We start from the raw sequence: 6,000 nt of genomic DNA, 5'->3' as shown, positions 1-6,000 counted from the left end.
TTAATAGCACACAGAGATCACAGTCAATCTGGGGCTGCTTGCTCCTTTGCTCTCCAGGTTCCCAATAAGTCTCCCTACTGTCACAGCTCTAGGGTCCAGATCTCAGCCTAGTGGGCAAGCTAAAATTTCTAGCATCCTCTCTGTCTAGCCAGTGCTTCGTGTCCCTGCCCAAGTAGCTGACACACACACACATGCACTTTGAGATAAGAGTTTTTACAACCACACAGACACTCCTGGGGAAGGCTGGCACAGGTTCTCCAGATGTGCCCCTTTCTTCCAGACTATATGGTAGTACCAGCTGCCACCATCCACTAATACTTATCAGCTACTCAAAGGCCCTTAACAGGGTGTCCAATTATTACTGTGCAATATTATTATCCAATTGGAAGATGTGACTAAACAGTCAAAGCTTATTTGGAGTGACCTGGACAGTAAACTCTGTAAATATGCAATGTACTCTAGAGCTTAAATTATCTCTACACAAACCAGCTACAGTTAAAAGGTTTTAAATATTTAATAATAAATAATTAAAACCACAAGACAATACTTTATACTACACAGACAGTGCTAATCAAGAGTTCAGAGATCACACAGAAGTACTCAAAAGAAATCAGTAGTACAGTTCTGACATCACAGAAAAAACACTTAGTCTAATCTTTCTAATTTTCTAGATATCTCTAAAAGAAAACACACTTCTAAAATAACTTGCTTACATAGAGCAAAAGGCAGTGCTGAGTCGGATATTCAAGACAAAACTGCTTAATAATCTCTGGTTCTCAATGTTTAAATTGAAACTGCAGTTCTGATAAAACATTACATCATTTCACACTTTCGACAGAAACTAAATTTACATTCTTTTACACTCAGAGCAATAAAGGAAATTCCATATGTAAATTTTGGTCATTAACTTTAGCCTTAAAACAATAGACAGGAAGCCTTCATCTAGCCGGACTAGAGCCGACTTGTAAACATCAAAGGCGGCCATGAAATAATTTTAATTTCAAAGGACCAACAAGAAATGCTCGACTTAGCTTTATTTACAGCAGAGGGCAATGTTGCCACATTGTTTTAAGTTCAACATTTCACAGCACATTCTTTCATTTAAACAAATAAGCTTGTAGTTCAACATTCATATTTACAAATGATAGAATTATCTGCACAATTCTATCTGGCTAGGCTGGCAGCCTTCACCCATCTCTACCAGTCTTCACATCCCCCCCCCCCCCCGGAGAACTCAAGCTAGTTTTCCAAGTGACGCTTGAGAAACGCCACTTGAGAGGGTTAGGTCTATCTGAGTGTACCTCACCCCATTCCCTCTCTTGAGAGCCCATCTGCATTGGCATTGCTACTCCTACTGCATTGCTGCACTGACATGTGTGCTTGCAACCCCAGGCTCCATCTTAGCAACTTGGCATTTTGCTGACTGGCTCTGTTTAACCATGTTAGAGGGTTGTGATCTGTCATAACAGTGAATTTCCTTCCATACGGATTAGGCTGAAGTTTCTGCAATGCCCACACTATGGCTAGACATTCCTTTTCTACAGCTGCATAGCATTCCTCCCTGGGTTGGAGCCTACAACTGAGATAAACCACTGGGTGCTCTTCCCTTTCTGAAGAAATCTGGCTAAGTACAGCCCCCATCCCATGGTTCGAAGCATCCACCTGCACAACAAATCCTTTGCTATAATCTGGATTGGCTAACACAGGGGGTCCTCCCAAAGCTTCTTTAAGCTTATGGAATGCCTGCTCACATGCTGGAGCCCACACTACCTTATCTGGCCTGTTTTTCCTTGTCAGGTCAGTGAGGGAAGCAGCTATGGCACTATAACTGGGGACAAACTTTCTGTAGTACCCTGCTGTTCCTAAAAATGCCATCACCTGCTTTTTAGTAACAGGTGCAGGTCATGCCCGAATAGCTTCCACTTTGGCAGGTTCCAGCCTTATCTTACCACTCTCCACTCTATGTCCTAGGTAAGAGACCTATGTCATATGACATTTGCTTGGCTTAATGGTCAGCCCTGCCCTCTGTAGTCTGCCCAGCACCTCCCAGACATGCTGAAGGTGCTCTGGCCAGGAATGGCTGTAGATGGCAATATCATCTAGGTAAGCACGGGCACACCCTCCAGCTCCTGCTAGGATATGATTTACCAAACTCTGGAAAGTCACTGGGGCAGTCATCATCCCAAAGGGCATCTTTGTGAACTCATACAAGCCAAAAGGCGTCACAAAGGCTGATTTCTCTCTTGCACTGGGAGTCAAGGGCACCTGCCAGTAATCCTTGGTAAGATCAATGGTTGTAAGATACTTAGCCCCACCCAGCTGCTCTAGGGCCTCATCTGTCCTATGTATGGGGTAAGCATCTGACTCTGTGTGACTATTTAATTTCCTGTAGCCCACACAGAACCTGGTGCTGCCATCCTTCTTTGGCACCAGCACCACTGGTGAGATCCAGGGACTGTTGGACTCTTGAATCACCCCTAGTTCCAACATTGCCTGTACCTCCTCCCTCAGAGTCTGTTTGACTCTCTCAGGCACTCTGTAAGGGGCCTGCCTAATAGGCCTTTGGGGTCCTGTATCCACCTGGTGCTGCACTAGGTGGGTGCACCCTGGTTTCCCAGTGAACATGTCCCCAGATTCCTGCAACACTGCTCAGATTTCTCAAACCTGGGTAGGAGATAGCTGCTGGGACATTGCTACGCCTTTCACTGAGGTGTCAGCCCAAGCCTCACTGAGGAGATCAGTCCCCAGATCTTGCTCAGACTCCTCCTGCAATCCACTGCAAATGCTCAGCGCAAGGGCCTCCCTATCATGGCAAGGTTTCATTATGTTAACATGGTACAGTTTTTACCCCTGCCTTCTGCCTAGCAGTTCCACCATTTATTTAACATCACATACCTTTCTTACCACCTTGTAGGGTCCCTCCCAAGCTGCTTGCAGCTTGTTGTGTCTAACAGGAATGAGAACCATTATCTGCTGCCCCACAGCATACTCTCTAGCTCGAGCATTCCTGTCATACCACACCTTTTTTTGTTGTTGGGCTTCTGCCAGGTTTTCGCCAAGCCCATGATTTCCCTGAGCCTTGTCCTGAGGTTTAGGACATATGCTACAACAGACTCCTTGTAAGACTCACACTCACCGTCCCACTTATCTCAAATTAAATCTAGAGTTCCCCTCACCCTATACCCATACAGCAACTCAAAGGGTGAAAAACGTGTGGATTCCTGGGGAACTTCTGTGTAAGCAAAGAACAGATGGGGCAAATATTTGTCCCACTCCCTCTTAAACTGATCTGCAAATGCCTGTAGCATGGACTTGATTGTAGAGTTTAACCTCTCAACAAGACCATTAGTCTGGGGATGATAGGGGGTGGTCTTCATGTGCTTCACCCCACAGGACTTCCACAGACAAGCCAGCAGGTCTGACATGAAATTGGCACCTCTGTCAGTCAGTATTTCTTTTGGGAAACCTACCCTGCTGAAAATCTCTAACAAAGTATTTGCCACCTTCTCTGCCTCAATGGAGGACAAAGCCACCGCCTCTGGGTATCGTGTAGCATAATCCAGTACCACTAGGATATACTCTTTCTCTGTGGAACTTGAGGTACTCAGAGGACCCACACTATCCATAGCTACCCTCTGAAATGGCTCCTGAATCACAGGCAAAGGCATCAAAGGAGCTCTCATCTTGTCTCCTGCCTTGCCTACCTTTTGGCACTGCTCACAGGTCCTGCAGTACCCTGCCACATCTCTGGAAATTGCAGGCCAATACAAGTTCTGCATAATACGCCTCTTTGTATGGTTTATGCCCATATGACCTGCAAAGGGAATATCATGGGCTATGGCTAGAAGCGCCAGATGGTAGGCTCTAGGCACTACCAACTGCTGTACTCTTTCACCTTCTAGCCCTCCCTCAGGGGTTCACTCTCTGTATAGTAACCCTTTGTCCCAGTATACAGATTCCCCTTTTCCTTGAGAATCAGGTGCTTCCCTAGCTACCTGCTCCAGGCCTTGCAATATATAGGGTCTGAGAGTTGAGCCTGTCTCAACTCTCTCCTTGTAACCCTTCCCAGGTCCCCTTCCACAGGAGGTCTGGCATCCTCTGACTGGTGCCTCACTGTCAGCCTGGGTACTATTACTCACCTCTACCTTTGCAGTCACTCTGTCCAAGGGACCATCAGTACCCACAATCAGCTGTGGCTCACCTTCAGTTTCACTGCTGTAGAGTAGCTCCCTCCCTGAAGTAACCACCTCACCAGTCTTGGCTGCAAGTATGCAGTCTGTCTGGGTCTCCCCAAGGCTACCAGACCCACATGATTGTCTCTTAGCCTGACCACGTGTAACTGCATAAGTACATGGTACTGTCTCATCCAAATCCTTCCCTCTCACGACATCTGTAGGATGGTAGTTTAGTACCCCTGTTGTCTCAAGACAATTGGCATTTTGTCTTTCCCACTTGCTGGCTTCCTCACCTTTGGTTCCCCACCTTGCCTCCGTGGACACCTGTATGCCATATGGCCCCACTGGTTGCATTCAAAACATTTAACCCTAGCTCCTGGACGTGTTCCTGGACTAGTGGCTTCCCCTGCTACTGGCAGATTCTGTTGTGGCAGTCTGTGCTGCCCACCATGGATTCCTTTAGACCCATGAGCAGTACTGGGGGTCCCCTTCCTGTGCAGGGCTGCCCTGCTTGCCAGGTATAGGTCTCCTTTCTTCCCCAACTCATCTGAAGTAGCACAGTGTCTATCAGCTAACCAGATCCTTGTGTCCTCAGGCAAAGTGCTAAGGGCCTGTTCCCGCACCAAAAGGTCTGTCAGCCTTTCAAAAGTGGTGACCTGACATCCACTCACTCACCTATGGAAATAAGTGCTCAATTCAGCAACATATTCACACACACTTTCATCTGCCTTGCGTCTATGCTCATGAAACATTTTCCTATATGTTTCAGGTGTTATCTTAAAACATTCTAAAAGACATTTTTTTACAGCTGTATAATCAAAACAGTCAGCATCAGGCATTTTTGATACAACAGTTACAGCTTTACCATGGAGTAAGGGGGTCAGGAACCATACCCAGAGCCCTTGGTCAACTTCATACTGTTTACATACCCTCTCAAACATATAAATGAAACTATCAAAATTATCCACCTCAATAAACTGCGGAAGAAATTTACTGACCTTTTGTGCTTCTGGGATCCAGTTACTCCCTTCCCCATTACCTCCATGACGCTGCCGAAGAGTCAGCATCTCCTTGTCGTGCTGCCTCTGCCTCTCTTGTTCCTCAGCTTGCAGACGTAACAGTTTCTTGTTCCCCTCAGCCTGTAGACTCCTCAGTCTCTCAGCTGCTTCTAATTCCACACGCCTGTCCTCCAACTCAAGTCTCCTTAGCTCTAGCTAGATTTTTAGGCCCACTGCAGAAAGGTTGAGCTGTCCATTCTCCGATGGTACTATATCTCCACTGCCAGTCTGATTGTCCTCCTGGTTGCTGTTTTCTGATGCAGCTGTAACCAAGGCTGCAATCAGGTCTGCCTTAGGTTTCCATGCACCAGTCCCCTAGCCTGCCACATCTCTGCCAGCTGGCTCCTTGTCATCTTTCCATACTCCTCTGATGACATGCTGCCTGCTCACCCTGACTAACTAAGCTAACAAAAGAAATAAAACAATTGTGATCTGAACTCTGAGTATTCACTGCATGGCTGTTTTAGAGTACAAAACACTTTCAAAGCTCACTGTACACAAGCTACAAGATTCACTCTACCCACACGACTACAAGCCAATTAGTATTTGCCAACTAATTAATATGTGATGTGGATATCCCACCACTGCCAAGCAAAACATATGTGAGGATATCCCAACCACTGTCACCAATTAATATGTGAGGTGGATATCCCAACCACTGCCACCAATTAATATGTGAGGATATCCCAACCACTGCTACCAATTAATATGTGATGCCTGAGCCCTGGCCCAGCAATCAAGGAGCCTCAATCCTCACCACTAACACC

At 46.4% G+C, this 6,000-nt stretch overlaps 1 protein-coding gene across 1 annotated transcript in view; it reads left to right on the top strand.

Moving 5' to 3' along the window:
* Positions 1-6,000, top strand: part of SLC25A27 (solute carrier family 25 member 27) — a 319,725-nt gene that overhangs the window by 248,599 nt on the left and 65,126 nt on the right. The gene's annotated exons all lie outside the window — the stretch shown is intronic.

This window comes from Protopterus annectens, chromosome 2.part1 (assembly GCF_019279795.1).
Source record: "Protopterus annectens isolate FY-2018-M chromosome 2.part1, PAN1.0, whole genome shotgun sequence".
In the NCBI taxonomy this organism is placed as follows: domain Eukaryota; kingdom Metazoa; phylum Chordata; order Ceratodontiformes; family Protopteridae; genus Protopterus; species Protopterus annectens.
Note: the sequence above shows the minus strand (reverse complement) of the source record. Positions and strands in the feature narration are given on the sequence as shown.